This window comes from Orcinus orca, chromosome 5, assembly GCF_937001465.1.
Source record: "Orcinus orca chromosome 5, mOrcOrc1.1, whole genome shotgun sequence".
NCBI lineage: Eukaryota > Metazoa > Chordata > Mammalia > Artiodactyla > Delphinidae > Orcinus > Orcinus orca.
Window position 1 is genome coordinate 101958980 of NC_064563.1, and position 17059 is coordinate 101976038.

The following is a 17059-nucleotide window of genomic DNA, read 5'->3' on the forward strand; positions in this document are numbered from 1 at the left end:
CAAGACTTTTGACCTCCCTCCCGAACCTGAACCTGTATTTTATGATGTAAATTGGATGCCTAGTGGCATAAATTATAAAAGGATTTCTCATATACAGAATAACCAATTGGCAAGCATGCAAGACAATGTTGTTAAGTGACAGAATTAATATTAAAAGCTCAGATCTCTCCATTAAATTTTTGACCAGAGTTGTCAACCCATTACCAACCTTGGTGGCTTGAGTTGATTACCAGATCTTTAATTTAAAAGAAATGCAACAGGGCTTCCCTGGTGTTGCAGTGGTTAAGAATCCACCTGCCAATGCAGGGGACATGGGTTTGAGCCCTGGTCCAGGAAGATCCCATATGCCACGGAGCAACTAAGCCTGTGCACCACAACTACTGAGCCTGTGCTCTAGAACCTGCAAGCCACAACTACTGAGCCCATGTGCCACAACTACTGAAGCTCGCACACCTAGAGCCCGTACTCTGCAACAAGAGAAGCCACCTTAATGAGAGGCCTGCGCACCGCAACAAAGAGTAGCCCCAGCTCACTGCAACTAAAATGAAAGCCCGCGCATAGCAACTAAGACCCAACGCAGCCAAAAAAAAAAAAAAAAAAAAAAGATAAATTTTTAAAAATAAATAAAAGAAATGCAACAAAAATATTGCATTTTTAATCCATAAAGTGGATAACTTGCTCATTAATGTTCCAAATTAGTTCCGTGGTTAGTATAAACCTAGGTACATTACACTAATATTAATTAGGATTTCAGACACATTCTTTTTGACAGTTCTAATCACATTGCTTAATTAGCCATTTTTGATTTTTCAAGTTTCCCAGCAGAGACATGCAGACCCATAAAACATAGTGGCTGGATCAGCAATTTACTGTTTGACCTTGGGGCAAGTCCTTTTAACCTCTCCAAGATCCAACTATCTCATCTACTTAAAAAGGGAGAACAAAGAGTGGTAATAAGGAGTGTAGATGTTTTTTAAGGCCTTTTACACTATAAAATGTGATTTTATAAAATGATTATCCTTCGTAATAAAACTCAAAGCACATTTCTTATTTCTTAATTTGTTCGTCATTTTTCCCAGTGGAGACATCTTTAGCCATAATGTAGGGAAGTGAAGCATTTAGTCTATAAAACCATCACTGACTGCTCTGTGAGATAGTTTTATTCTGTCTTTCTGGGGTTTTGAAAAAGTTGCCTGACTGAGGGAAAGGATTTTACAACTAGAAGCCACCTTCACATCAAGTAATAATCAACTATAAATAATGGACAAAGCAGAATCAGGGACAGGAGGGAAGAGCATAAAATGTCTCTTTCATAAAAATAACCTTAGAATGAACCATTTTACTCTCACTTTTTTTTTTTTTACTTCCTAAATGCTTTATTTCCTTAGGCCTTCTAGATCCATTTCAATGAGTTTATATGATTAACAGTTTATCCTCATGCATTGTTATATTTGAGTTTCCAATGATAAAAGAAAACATAAATTCAACTCACCCATCTGTTTCACCCTTAGTTGGCCAACTATTCCAATAACATCCTAAACTGTCCCAATGACTTCCAACTAAAAAAACCTGTTCAATTGTACTTTATTTATTTTATTTTTGGCTGCGTTGGGTCTTTGTCACTGCGCGCAGGCTTTCTCTAGTGGAGGTGAGCGGGGGCTACTCTTTGTTGTGGTGCGCGGGCTTCTCATTGCTGTGGCTTCTCTTGTTGCAGAGCACGGGCTCTAGGCACATGGGCTTCAGCAGTTGTGGCTCGCGGGCTCTAGAGCGCAGACTCAGTAGTTGTGGCGCATGGGCTTAGTTGCTCTGCAGCTTGTGGGATCTTCCCAGACCAGGGATCAAACCCGTGTCGACTGCATTGGCAGGTGGATTCTTAACCACTGCGCCACCACGGAAGTCCCCAATTGTACTTTGAACCCATAGGTCTTCCTCCTTTATATTTAGCCTGAAATCAAGCTCCACAACTATACAGAAAAAGCTGTCAGAGTAGTTTCTTTTAAAACGCATTACTTAAAAAAGACATGGAATACCAACTAGTTTACAAGGTCCCTTTAAAAAAATGGATTGAACAAAGTATTAAGAACAATCTGTACTGGCAAGGGACAAAGAAGATGACCTAATAGGTCTCTTCCATCTAATTTCTGTGATTCAAGGATTTTTTTTTTACTCTTGCAGCAATACTTGTGAGTTCAACAATTTCACAAAACTATTATTAGTTACCAAGGAAACACAAAATGTTTGCAGGAATAAATAAGCAAATGGACTGGACCTAAATAGCAGGCTTTTCCTGCTTCTCATTTAATAATCTTATGGTGATGTCATATTATCAATCCTTCATTCTCCCCAAGTCATTCTGCTCACCTACTGGCATGCTCACTAGAGTCCCATAGTCAACTCATAGCATCCCACGTAAACCAAGAATAGGAGGTCTCTGATCAACAGAAAAGTCTCCATTAAATATGGACTTCCTTGTTTCATTTGTTAAAGAAAAACCATGGTGATGTCAGTGGTTGGCTTTATGACCACCATTTCTAGGGAAATATGCAAATATATGCTTTTAAATGACCCGATAGCTATAGAAAAGCCAGGAACATTAATATAAAAAGGTAAAAAGAAACAATACACAATTATGGCCCAAAGTATGAAAACAATTATGCTTTACAAATGCTTAGAAAAAGACCAAAAGGAAACACAGTACATGGAATTGTTAATAGTTGGCAGTATTCATGTGGTAGAACTAGTTGTAAAATGTCTTTTTGACTTTTCTGCATTTTCCAAATTATGACATGGGCACTGAACTATTTTTAAGTTAATTTTTAAAGCCACAAAATAGCATTCATTTTAATGTTAATAAAGGGCTTCCCATTCCCTAACATTACCACTGACACTGTTGCTATCAGCCCAAGTTAACTCTCAAGGGGATTGGTACCTTTATAAAATCAAAGTCTGCTAAAGTAAGAATAGGAATAGTTGAGGAGCCTCTGGAAACGTCAAGGACTATGGAGGCCTGGGACAGGAGATCTGGGCTGCAGGTAAGAGTGAGACAGTCTGTATGTAAATTCAAATTCACTACAGCCCATTAACTGCTGGTTAAGCTCTCGGTGCACAGTGTAAGTGCTGTGCTGCCTGGGGATGTGGTATATTTCATGCAGGCATTTATGTGTACAGAGCGAGGCAGATATCACCTGGGGAACAGAAAGAAGAGTGAAAGGAAGAGGTAGGTTAGAAAACTGATTGTCCCTGGCATGGAGAGAAGCTGCTTTCACCCTCAGACTTTCCTTTTGGTTCTATGTTCCACAGTTGCCCACCTGTGGTGCTCAGTCTCTTTAGTCTTCCTCCAAAATTGTGTAGAAGCAGAGAAGTGATCAGTTCCACATCTACAGCAGGCTTGCCCAATGCTCAGAGGCAAAGCCATTTTTCAAGAAGTCTGTGCATGAGATGTTAGAATGTTCTGTCAGGAGGAATATCTTAGCACCAAAGGCTCACACTCTGGCCAATCCAACTACTGGCTGATGCAATGAAGGACCACAGCATTCTGCCTCTCCCCATGCCATCCTGGATCTATATCCCCTCTCTGTTCAGCTTCTCATAACAGCACCACGCCCATAATAAGAATTGCTGTTTTTCTTTGCATGTTATAGTGTTTCCACATATACTCTTTTAGAGGCAAAGGAGCAAACATGTCACATGCCAATTGAGTGTTACCATCCCAAAGCTTGCAGCAGAGCTTCCAGAGAGCAGTGCACACTGCCACTTACCTGATGAAAGAACCAATAGTAAAAATTGTGGGCGGCTCTAGAAAAGGTTCAGCTAATTATGCTGCTTCTCTGGCACTTATTCAGATGACCAAAAGACTTTACCAGTCACAAGAAGAAACAGAGGCAGGGAGACAGGACAAGAAAGAAAATAAGAGCAGTCACTTCACAAAGAGAAACTGGCTCTGACATGCTTAGTAACACATTAATGTTATTTTAAAACAGTTAAATAATTGTGGACACTACTACTAACATTGGTTGCTGTGGCCATTGTAATAACCTCCTGGCAATAGCTTAAACCATGGGAAACTGCTGATATTCAACTGTTTTGGGCTATCTAACAAAAGAGACCTCATACCATTCAATCAAATGGATACATCCTAGTTTCCAGCCTTGTCACCTACAAACCCTTCTTCTGCATTAGAAAGCAATTAGCTTGGTAGAAAAATTCCTTTGTGCCATTTCCAAATGATAACTTAAAACTGTTGCTGATTTAGATCATAAATTCAGCTTACTAGTTGTAGAAAGGACTTTTATTTGCAGGTATACTTATTTGTAGGATATTCCTGATTATAAAATGAGAAGAGTCATATAGCAACTGGATAGTAAAATTTTCAGTAAAAAGGGAAGTAAAACTTTTTCAGCCAAGACTGAGGCACAATGGTCATAACTCTATTCTTTTCATAATAAATATATGTCAGAAGCTAAGAGAACAAAAAATGCATTGCAAAGAGAATGTTGATAGGAAAAGGAAAGCAGATAAAAATCTACTCATGTGGCCAGTGGAGCACAATGCCAATGGCTGGCTGGAGTGTTCAATACAAGACCCAGGGTGCCCTTGTGTCAGTTAGATAAAGATTCCGCTTATTCAAGACCTTTGACTTTCATCTGTTGGAAAATTTTTATAATATTCTATCTTTATTAGAACATGTTGCCAACATCCTCAAGAAAACTATCTTAGTAAATATACAAATCCACAATGTCTCCAATGTAAACAACACTCCCTAGGGTTATTCGGCACACAGTCAGGGTGGCTCTGGTGTGTGGCCTACGAAGAGTGTGAGTTTTAGTTCTCCTAGTTCAACATCAGTCTGAAAAATAAAGACACAAACTTCTCAGTTAAATCAGAATATTTCTTTACTAGCAACACCTCTGAGAGATTCTGAGCAAATCCTTAACAGAAGACAAGACTAAGGCTGTATATATAATAACACTGGTTCAATTTTTTGCTTTCATTACTTTACCAGCAGTGTGACCTTGGTCAAGCAATTTTACCCTTCCAAATGTGTTTCATCATCTGAAAAGTATGGATAAAACCACCTCAAAATGTGTTATGCAGATTAAATGATGGAGTGCATGTAGAGCATTAAGCACAGTGACTGGTATGAACTAAAAGCTCAACAAATGAGAGTTATTATTGATTCCTGAAGAGAGTGGCCACATACCATGACCTCAGCTGGAACGCTGAGTCATAGCTGTTTCAGAGGCCAGTGCTTCAGCGAGTTAAGAGCACAGGCAAGGAACTCGGAAGTAGGAGTACTAATCTTCTTTTCTCTTGCTTCGAGAACCCTAGACAAGTCTTTTAGCCATTTAACTTCTCTAGTCTTCAGTTACTTCACCTAAAGAAAAGGAGGAAATAATACTGACATATTTTACAGGGAAACTGGGAAGTCAAAAGCATGAACATAAGTGCAAAGCATGAGTACAAAAGTATAAGAAAGAAATAAACGGTAGTGTCAAATGTTAGGAAGCCTCTGTATCCATCAGAGGGGAAAGGAGGCAGAACAAGTTACAAAAATGCTAGCTTTGGGTAGAGGTGCTTTATGTTACCAGTTTGGAGCTGAGATTCAGGTGTTTATGCTTCATGCAACTTTCATAACAGTCATTTTATCTCACTTGTAATAAATCAAAGCTAGTATAAAAATCTCAAAGGATATTTAATCAGTACAAGGCAAGCATAGGAGACTAAAAATATTTAAATACACTTCATAAGTGTATTTAACCAACCAACAACTAAAATGTTAATACGAAACTGCAAATCAAATATTAAAACTTAAGTTCAGCTGAAGAGTATAATCATTCACTTCTCTTAAAACAGTATATACAAAAAGCAGGGGTTAGTTTAATACGCATCTCAGTAGACAGGTAGAGTGATCTAGAAGAACTGTTAAAGTGAGCCCACAGTTTATTAAAGATGATACATGTTTATTTTTGTGCCCTGCATCTTTTCGCCATGCCATTTTTGCTAACTATAAATTCTCTGCAACCAGTCTTTCTCTACTCTACACTAAAGAAAAGAACAGGCAGACTATTTTCATTATTTCTGTTTGACAAAACATATGGAAACAATAATTCTACAGACATGTACATTATAATAGGAAGCAATCCTATTTTAATGTAATTTTAAAAATTAAATAGACTCAAGTTATTTAAACTACTCAGTTTATTTGAAACTCACAAATGAGGCAGCCACGTCTCTAATTTACTTAGCAGATTCATATAGTTGGCTAGGACTTTAGAGATTACTTCTCTTATTGCTGTGCAAAGCAATTAGGAGGCTAATTCTCATTTACAAAAAAAAGTATTTATACAAGTAAATCTGCCCCCTAGTAAAGGGTAACAGGCTTAATTCAGTCATATTTCGTCAGTTTCTTTTTTCTTCTCAGGTCTTTATTTTGTTTTATTTTGTGTGCTGGTAGAAAAGAACAGATGAATTAAAACTGATTCTAAAGTTCTATTTTTATACTTTGTCTTGAAAGTACTGCACAAAACATTAAATTTCTTTAATAAATATTTTCCCTGCCATATAAACTGATTAGTTTTAACTACTTTCGTTAAAACACAGGCATGCAGAAATGAGGAACAAGGAGGTTCTCTCAGGAAAAACACTGAAAAAATAAGATTTCATCTGGCCTTCCCATCACCACTTGAAGAATTGTTTGGTAGTTACATCATCAGGAAATAAAATACTATCCTCTGAGGACCCCTACTCTTTACAAAGAGGAAAGAGAAGGTTTGAAGTCTAAATCACTCCCGGAGATGTCTCCAAAAAAAAAGAGACTGAGACTTCTGGCTTCCCTCTGCCGCCTTCTTCCCCAGCAACCAAAAAACAAATGTAACAAAAACGTATTTACTAAAGTATAAATAAGAATAACATGATGTGTATTTAAGAATCCCAAGCAATAACAGAAGCTTTAGAGCCCCAGAGGGAGAAAAGTTACAAGCGGATCAACCCTGACCCCCAATGACTCGATTAGCCCGGCAGGAGGGCGCCAGCGTCCCCGGCCCGCTGCCCATTCCCCTCCGCGGGGAGCCGGGACCGACTGTGCGTTCACACGGTCCGAGCGTCGGCGGAGCCGGGGCGCGATGCAGCGCCGCCGCCGCGGATCTGGCTGTCACCGGCGCCCCCGCCGCCCGCGCCGCACACGCGGAGCGCCTTATAAGGCAGCGCAGTGACGTAACGCCCATAGGCCGGGCGCGCTCGGCGCCCCGCTCGCATTGTTCGGGCGACTCCTGGAGCGCGCACAGCCCGCTCGCAGCGCCGCGAGACTGCGGCCCCCGCCCGGCCCCCGCCCGGCCCCAGCGCAGGCGACTCAGGTAAGCCCGGGAGAGCCGCTCAGCTCCAGCAAGGGGATTGCTGTCTGAGAGCTAGGCAGTCTGTAGGTGGCTTTTAAAGTTATCAGCATCACGAACTGGACAGGTTTCGAAAAGCGCGTCCAATGAACTCTAGGTTCAAAACCTTTCCCAACTCACACAAAACCTGAAAAGTTTTCTCCGAAAGAGAAAACAGATTTGGGATTTAATTTTAAATGTAGAGAGGTGAGGGATGCCTATATATTACAGACGCCTTCCAAGTAAGCTATACATGGTATCCTGCCTGTATTGAGAAATCTTTGGGGAAAGGGTGGGGAGAGTATATTGTACTACAACAACTCTATCTCCTGATCTTACCTCTCCTAGGGCTCAAACTGCTTTAAGTCTTATAAGAGCACAGTGCGAAACACTACCACAAGGTAGTGGATTTGTCCCCCCCCCCCCGCAATGCCCTCCCTCTTTTGTAAATCTTCATATAAAAAACTAGAAAACCCCTGTTAGGAATACATCTTGTAATTAGGATGAATCTAACTTAAAAAGTAAAGCACTTTTTAAGCTTCAAAAAATCCTACAAACGCTGTTCTGTCTTAAAAGCAAATGTTAATTAGTACAAGAAAGTAACTCACAGTTTTGAGTTCTAACTTTTTAATTCAACTCCAGTCAGTGGGTAAATGACAAACTGCAATGCAAATTAAAGATAAACCTAGTTCCTCTATAGTAACATGTTAGACAATAGCTTATTATGTAGAAATACTAATTTAAAAGGTAAAGCCTATAGAAGAATTTTGTTAATCAGTGGAGTTTTGATCCATAATTCGTTACATCTAAACCCTGGATAGACTATTGCTATAAACGAACCCTTATAGTATGATAATTGAACCATTGGCAGATGCCGAAAATCTACGTATTTTACTTTACTTTTCAGAATAAAAATCAGCAGAGGAATTAAAAACAAAATATGCTATGTCAAATTTAAAACCCTGGAATAGGAGATGAAAAAATAATTTATCACTCAAACTTTATTTGGTCTGAACATATGTTGTAAAACAAACTTAAGAAAAAAAATGTGTGAAAGAATTATTTCCCTTTTAAAATAGTCCCTATGTTTTACTTATCATTTGAAACATAGTTTTTTACCTGCTCAAAATTCGGGATATATCTGTATTTCTAGTAATTCCTGTGGTTGAGTTTTTTAAAGTATATGACATTAGTGCCTGCCATTTTTGCTTCACAGGAGTTTTATTTGCTAATTTTGTTTGAAGCAATGCAAGGCTTTGGTTTTAGTATTCTAAAAGAAAAATTATATGTTACTTGGCCTGAAGATAGGCTTTATAAACTGCAGGTTAGTACTGAGAAGTAGCATTTCCTCAAAACTATTATTTCAAATATAGGGAAGCCTACCATAATGAGAAGAGGGGGCAACACCCAGGTTACTGTGGAGAAGTACAGAATATGCAATAGAAAAGTTGTTTATTTGATATAGGCTGTAATTGGAAACTGAAAAAATTCCTATCTAGGGAAAAAGGTATTCCAGTCTTTTGAATCTAATAGAGGAGGAGGGAAATAGAAACCATCAATTATTGTTTCAGCTATACCCAAAGTACCATCTGTACCATAAACTATAGCTCAACTGTTGAAAATCATAACCTCTATCAAAGCCCTAACAGCTGTTTCCCAGAGTCTGCATTTTATTTTTGTAAAACAGGCAAGCATCAATTTTAAAACAAAATTTTAAGTGACACACTTCAACAGTCCACACTTTTTTCCATTTATTAACTTTAAAGTGTAGTTCAAAGAACAATCACCCATTAAAACCCCTTTTAAAATTGAAAGTTAAAAAAGATTTATCGTGGATACATTACCTCACAGTGGCCTCTCTTAGTGAGCATTTCTTAGTGCTTGGGATAACTTACATGATGGAAAAAATGTTTTGGATTGAATGAATGTGAATTTTTACATCTCCAGATAAAGCACATATTAATTTTATAATTAATAAATTCATTTACCTTTCTATGGTGATTAACCTTACCCATTAAGCCCTAGTATTTTTGTGATATTTTCCTAATGTTGTGATGGAGTCTATAGTAACAATCAATATGAAAATACAAGTAAGCTTAGAGCTTCTCAATTTTCAAGTCCACTTGCAATTCCCATTAATCTGCCTTCTCAAAATGCTATGAACTTTGCTTTAGGGTTCTCTGCTACCTCTTCCCCTCCAAAAAAGTGCCTTTGATAATAAATGGATTTTGAGGTAAAGAAAGTGAAAATGGGGGAGAAGAGCAAAATTCCATTAATTGTTCTTAGGTCATGTTCTGTCTATATCTAGTGCTTCAGGGCAAAGTGAATGCTTTTACAAGGTGAATAGAGAAAAAAAAATACAGCCTCCTGTTAAAGGGAAAAAGGAAGCGGGGCAGGAAGAGAACTGTTTATAAAAGACTGGATATTGTAAAGTAATAATCAAAGGATGTAAAGCAATATTGGTCTCAACCTGCTTCAAGAACTGAGATCTGTTACCCACACAGCCAGTCATTATCTTTGAAAAATCTAACACACCTTATCCTCTTGGGCATATCATTAATTTTAAATGATTTTTAGAGTTTAGTTAATTTGCATTTGACTGTGAATTTAGCTTCAATATAAACTGATTTAGTTTCTGTAAATTGTTTAAATAAGGATTTAAAGATGAAGAGACTCTGCATATTCAGCAAGCATCACAAACTTTCAAAGAAGTATTTCTATGGCTGCCTTTGCCATCACTAGGGCCACCAACTCAATCACTTATGTTTAATGTGTGCTGCAAAGAATCTTAGAAATTCCTCTGGCCAGTCAGTTTCTACTTCGAGTGTGAGGTACACTAATTCCTAGCAGATCATCACCAACACAGTTCTAAAACCTCCTATATTCCTCTTCTTAAAAACAGAGTTGAGATTTTCTCTCCCTGGCCGCCTTCTGCATTAACATTACCTCCGACTGGGAAAGCTGGGCAAGTAAAAGTGGGAAGGCTCTCCAAGGAAAGTTGCTTGGTTCTTTTTCAGATATGGGAGAAGGACTCCCTTTTCATGCTTGTTCCATGAGATTCTAATTTAGCAGATTAGATAGGACAGCAGCAGTTTTCATTCGGAGCCCAAGAACAGAGGGTAAAACATTAGCAGCATTTTTTCTCCAGTCTGACCATCCTCACATTCCTATGCCCTACTGGTTCCAAAATAAGATTAACTCTTAAAGATACAATTATACTTTTTTAATGACTAGCTTTGGAAATGATACATTTGTGTGAGGGGGGATGGATGAGGAGGTATGTGCAAGAGTAAGTAGGTAAGTGTAGCTATCATTGGGACAGGTAGAAGTGCAAACACCTTGTTTCTGTTTATGGTAACTACTGATTCTAGCCTAGAGCACAGTCATTATCAGTAAGAGTGTATATTTTGTCAGAATAGCAAACACTCAGTCCCACAGATGTGAGTTTGAGAAGTGCCTTGGTAAGTTCTTTATGGACAGTGGGATGCCCCAGGCCCCAGAGAGTGTACACACACACTGACACAGACCTGACAGGAAATGTCCACAGAACTTTATAGCTGGAAGAGGCCTTGGAGGCCATCTGATCCAAATGCCTCACCCTGCAGAAGAAACTGATGTCTACAGTATGACTTACCTCAGAGACACAGAGCTACTCAGAGGCAGAGCCAGGGCCCCCTGCATTCTTGGGCTATAGCCTTTGGTTTCTCCTTAAATTAATGGTAGGAAGAGATGAGAACAGAAGCCCCAGAAGAAGCCTTGGTACTGTAGGTGTTAATTTGGATATAAAACCCATTAAAAAAAAAAGAAAGTAGAAAGGTTCAAAGTTCTTGTTAATAAGTACAAGCAGTAAGAAGACAAAGGGAAAGGAGGGAGGTGAAAATCAATACAGTTCAACCAGGCTACAATGGAAGGGAGGTGATAAAGGGAGGACAAAGAAAACAAATAATAAATGTACTTAAAGGTCCTCTGGATGGCAAAGCTCACTCTCTGCCTAAAAGCTGAGAGGTGCCCTGCAAAGAGTGTATGCTCTACAGTTATAGTTAAAGCCATTTACGTCTGATCCACTAACTTGACAAGTGACCTCTTCGTAGCGTCTTCCAACTACAAGCATTCTGCATTCCCTAGACCTCCCCAGCTAGTAGGTTCCCTTTCAAAACTCAGTGAATCAGTGCCTTTAAAACAACCCTCCCTGTGCTTCCCTGGTGGCGCAGTGGTTGGGAGTCCGCCTGCCGATGCAGGGGACACGGGTTCGTGCCCCGGTCCGGGAGGATCCCACATGCCACAGAGCGGCTGGGCCCGTGAGCCATGGCCGCTGAGCCTGCGTGTCCGGAGCCTGTGCTCCGCAACGGGAGAGGCCACAACAGTGAGAGGCCCATGTAAAAAACAAAAAAAAAAACCAAAAAAACAAAAAAAACCCTCCCAAAAACTTTACAGGAAGTCACTGTGGGCTATAAGCTCCTGGAGATACTTACCTGCTTTACTTTCCTTCATACCATGCATTGCTACATGACATTAAATTATACATTAACTGCTTGTTTATCGTCTGTCTACTGGACTGTAAACTCCTTGAAGGTCAGTTTTGCTACCAACTTTATCCCTAGCACCTGGAAAAACACCTAGCTATAGTTAGTAGGTATGTCACCAGGCCAAGAAGGGTATTGGATAAATATATGAATAAATTATACCCTGGAAGCTTCTTATTTGGTAAGAAAAGAGTATTTCTGGAAACAGTGGGTTAGGAAGGGCCCCTTCTTCTAGATTTTGTTCAGGAGCTCAAAACAAGTCTCTGCCACTATTTGAAGTAACTACATAGAATTGACATATAAAACACAAAAACCAGAAAACGAATTAGGCTCAGATGAAGTCGAGGCAGTGAAATCTGCTTTTACTATACAGTATGTGTTGTGTAGGCAGACCTCAAGTCAGATGCTTCTCTGTCTACCCACCTCCATCTACCTCACTTTAATGTCCTCCCAAAATAATGAGAATAAAGATGGTGAAAGAGTACCAGGTGAATTGCCCTGGGGCAAGAAATGGATGGGAAGCCAAATATGAAAGAACAGAGTGCAGTGTTTTTGTCCTTAATGAAGGGTATTCTTCTGTTTTTCCCTAATTTCTGTGCCTCAGCTGAACGCCTGGGAATTGCACTCATGGGGTCCAAACAGTTTGTCCTTGCAATAACTAGAAGTTAGCAGATTGCCCTTTCCCAAGTATGTATGTATGTGTGTGTGTGTGTATATATATATATATATATATACACACATATATATATATATATATTTTTTTTTTTTTTGCGGTACGCCGGCCTCTCACTGCTGTGGCCTCTCCCATTGCGGAGCACAAGCTCTGGACGCGCAGGCTCAGCAGCCATGGCTCACGGGCCCAGCCGTTCCGTGGCATGTGGGATCGTCCCGGACCGGGGCACGAACCCGTGTCCCCTGCGTCGGCAGGCAGACTCTCAACCACTGCACCACCAGGGAAGCCCCCAAGTATATATTTTGATTCCAAAGTTTCTGTGGGTAGTCAATTCATCTGCTAGGTTTTACAGAAAAGGAATAATTTTTCTATAGTTTCAAAGTTAGGTAACGCCAGTGTCAACCTGTGAAACCAGCCTAGGGCTTGTAACTCCTCATCAGCACCAAACATTTACTGAGTGTCTACCAGACACTGTGCTATAAGTACAAGGCAGGACAACAAGCCCAGCAACTAAGTTCTCCACACACCACACCATGTCACTAACATAGCTACACCTATGTTAGTCATCAACACCTTGTTGATGACAAGGGCTAAGATCATCAGCAGCTCTTGCACAGTGGTTCCAATCATTGATCACTGTCCTGTTCGGGCTCTTTTTTAATGAACTGATAAAGCAATATACATAATACAGGTCAGCTGTACATAAAAATAAAGATAAACAATGTGGGACTGTTTTTAAAAAAATATATAACACATGGGCTTCCTTGGTGGCACAGTGGTTGAGAGTCCGCCTGCCGATGCAGGGGACACGGGTTCGTGCCCCGGTCCAGGAAGATCCCACATGCCGCAGAGCGGCTGCGCCCGTGAGCCATGGCCGCGGAGCCTGCGCGTCCGGAGCCTGTTGCTCCACAACGGGAGAGGCCACAACAGTGAGAGGCCCGCGTACCGCAAAAAAAAAAAATACAACACAAATGTAGTCAGTCTCCAAGCTTGTTTACTACTGACACTAAATTGATATGGACAAATAGTGTTACCTCAATGCTAAGACTAAAGAGTAAGAATAATGGTTCGTAAATCAAGTTCTACTCTTCTTGGCTCTGCCATCCATTCTCTGCGTAAGCCTCCTATAGCCTTGGCTTCCATTAACCTAAAAAATGGGAACAATGTCATCCACTGTAAGTATCTCTCAATACTGGGTAAGGATAGAATAGTGCACAGTAACCCCTGAGGGAACTCTGATCACGTAGAGTCAAAGACTATATAAAAATATAAGCTACTGATCCTATCATTAGAGAGACAAGTCAGCTAAAGAAAATGGGAAGAATGTGAGGAAAAAGTCCACTCTTAAGCCAGAGGCAAAATTCACATAACTATAGCCCTTGAGCCTGTGAGAAAATCCAAATCATCCTACCAAGAGCAGCCGCAAAGATGAGCTCAGAAAAAAAAAAAAAAAGATGAGCTCAGACCTTCAAGATGGGCGACTCTGACAGGAGTAAATCTGCCAGATTTATCATATCTCATGGCCCACCAGTCTTGGAACAAAAGTTTAAAGGTGAACTAAATTTTCTCTCTCTTTTTAAAATTCTCTTTTAAGTGAATCAAAACAAAAACAAATCTCTGAGCAGAAATTATAAGAGGAATGTAAAATATTCATCACATTTGGTCTGACAAGACTTAAGTGACTGCTGCTGTTACATTTGAAGAAAAGGATGGAGCTGCTTAGCCTAAGAGCTTGGGGAGAGCATGAGAAAGTTCCTTCTTGCTGAAGACAAATGGCCTGCAGTGAGATGCTGTGTAAGTCCCTTAGCCTTGGCTTGTCAGTTAATTGGGAATGGCAGAGGAGGTGAATCACTCTGTGGAGTTCTGTATAAAGTAATCCTTTGCTGCAAATGAGAAGATTATCTATTCTTTAAAAATAATTCATTTTTTATCAAGAGAGTTAAACACTCTTTTTATTAAAAGAAACACATTATGTTTGAGGTTCAGTATTATCCTTCAGGCTTTCATACAACTGCCTATATGGGGCAGACTGAGGTCTTTTAGATAAAGATGAGAACAACTTTGTTAAATGACTGGGGTTCTACTCATCTCCCCTAACATTACGCCTCACGAGAGTCTTCTTACAGTCTCATAAAATTCACTGGGCTGAACAAAGATGCAAAGAATCACAGGCAAAGTTAAGATTCTCTGGCTAGTTTACCCCCATCTGGACTTATTTAAATTTGTCTCCAAGTGAATTCACTTCACTGAGTGGTTCTCCCTCCTCCAAAGTGACAAGAACAGGAGGAACAAAACTCTACTTCTCCTTCTTCAGCTCTCATAATAATTAAATTCTGAGAACTGTAGGCATCATTCAGACTAAGAGGGAGTTATATTCCCCTAAGAAATGGGTCTTCTCACCTCTCAAATCATTTGGTCATCAAGTATATACCAATTTCAGACCCATGTGGAGGATACAGAGGTATCAGATTCTTTAAGGAGCTTATAGTTAGTTCAAGAGCAAAACTAATATAACAAATTAGAAAGTGGTATAAAACAATACAGAGTATTTGTGTCACAGAACTGTAAGGGCTGTGGGAACTCAGAAAGGGGAACCAGCCAGGGTTAGACAAGTTAGGGAACATTCATGGAAAAGATGGAAAGTGAAATGTAAATGTAGCATTCCAAAAAATGATGGCAGATTTATCCCTTGGAAGTCTACTGTGAAAAGGGAATATGAGGTAAAAAGAGAAAGAAGGCTTGATCCAGCATCAGAACACCCAAAGTCTGATTTTAAACTCCATTATTTGGCCTTTAGAACAACCTGGACTTCCATAGTTATTTCAATCCTTAAAGTGAAGATTAAAAGTGATGATAAAGCAGTTGGCACAATGCCAGACCCACAGCAGACACTCAGTAAATGGTATCTATTGTTCTTCTAGATATTAAGCCAGTCTGCCCATAAGAATGATGCTCCATCATCATCTGGTGCTATTGGGTTCCTCCAGGCTGAGGCACAAGGGGCTGTCTCAGGGCCAAAGAGGAGGTGCTTTGTAGGATGCAGTCCCAAAGAACTCATGTTTAAGCTTATTGGAGAGTTAAGAACTCAGGATTAAGCTTACTGGAGAAAATCCATGTCTCTAGTACTTAACTTCAGCCACTCTGAAAAGTGAGGTTATCCTTTATCCTGATTTCCCTGCTTGAAAGGAATCCCTCCTATGAGAAACCCACATGAGCTTTCCTAAAGAAGTCTTAGTCACCTGAAATAAAAAACAAGTTACTGAGTAAAGGACCAAGGAGAGCAAAAGGCTTAAAAGCTGGCCTGGAATCTCCTGTTTTACCTGGAAAGTCCTACCATGCTGGAGAGGCACACATATAAAACAAATAGGTGAGACAAATCTTACAACATGGGCTAAATAGCTTATATTAGATCCTACCCACAGACAATGAAGATTTCCTTTCAGAAACTACTAGTCAAATACTAATTCCTAGGTGTTCACTTTTCAGTTTAATTATACTTTCAATTTAGCATAACATTTTAAGTTTCAGACACTAAAAAGATTTACTTCTGTACTTTTACAGCACACTTATAATCTTGAACTATAACAAATGCTTGACATATAAAGAACCAAAAATAAATCTGAATCCCCTGAAATTCCAGTTAAGGTTCCTGTATAGTTATGAACCACTGAGACTTGACGAGTCATAAAATCTCTTCTGATAGAATGGAATATACATTTTTGACATGTGAATTTGTACATAGTGCTATTTAGGAAAGAAGGGAGGGAAAGGACTTTAAAGGTTGGTAGTGGTTTTTATCCTCTGGAACTGAGATCTGAGGATCATTAAAGGCTTTGTAAACCTTAGAGACAAAATTGTATTGCTTTCCCCATGTTGCAGCTGAGGTAACAGGTAGATGAGGCAAGGTCATAGAGTTAAGTCAGTGGCAGATTTTGGTCCAACATTCCCTGTCCATTGAATACATGGGTCTTTTGAAAGTGGCTTTTCTGTTGCTTGAGAATTGGGGTTTTGCTTTTTTTCTTTGTTTTTAGCTGTGAATGAGTAAACTTTAAAAGTGAGGGAGACTGAAGTCAGTGCTTTTTTCAACAATGCTTTTTTCAACTACTGCAAACGTGAAATAGTTTGCCCTCTCTCAAAATTCAAATCTTAAAATTAATTAAAATTCAAAAGTAATATATGGTCAGGGCAAAAATGGATGGGTATTCATATAGCACATACACAAGGTATACTATATAGCCTTTTCATCAATTTTTTTCCAAACAGAATTTCTCATACCGATAAACATAACTAAATGGGTAAAACTTTTGTGCAGGGACAAAATCAGCTGCAGACAGGCCCAGGGCCAAGGGAAGTAAAGTATCAAGTCACTGCTCTCACCACTAGCAGACCTGTTGCAAACCACTGTAACATCTTAAGATGGAATTGCCCCTAACTACACAAGCTAAATATTCTCTAGAACACATTCATCTTACAAGAACCCAACTTAGAGAAAATAG

The 17059-nt window shown here is 39.5% G+C and overlaps 2 protein-coding genes across 7 annotated transcripts in view; one reads left to right on the forward strand and one right to left on the reverse strand.

The window, feature by feature from the left end:
* CMSS1 (cms1 ribosomal small subunit homolog) overlaps positions 1 to 17059 on the reverse strand; it is a 382810-nt gene that overhangs the window by 318408 nt on the left and 47343 nt on the right. The gene's annotated exons all lie outside the window — the stretch shown is intronic.
* Positions 7195 to 17059, forward strand: part of LOC117195368 (filamin A-interacting protein 1-like) — a 50674-nt gene continuing 40809 nt past the window's right edge. For 2 of the 3 annotated variants that reach the window (XM_049710035.1, XM_004272613.4), the window contains exon 1: positions 7195 to 7352. The gene's annotated coding sequence lies outside the window, so the exon portion shown is untranslated. Of the gene's footprint in view, positions 7353 to 12828; positions 14358 to 17059 lie in introns of those variants that run through there. The other variant, XM_033433318.2, reaches the window with a different exon arrangement.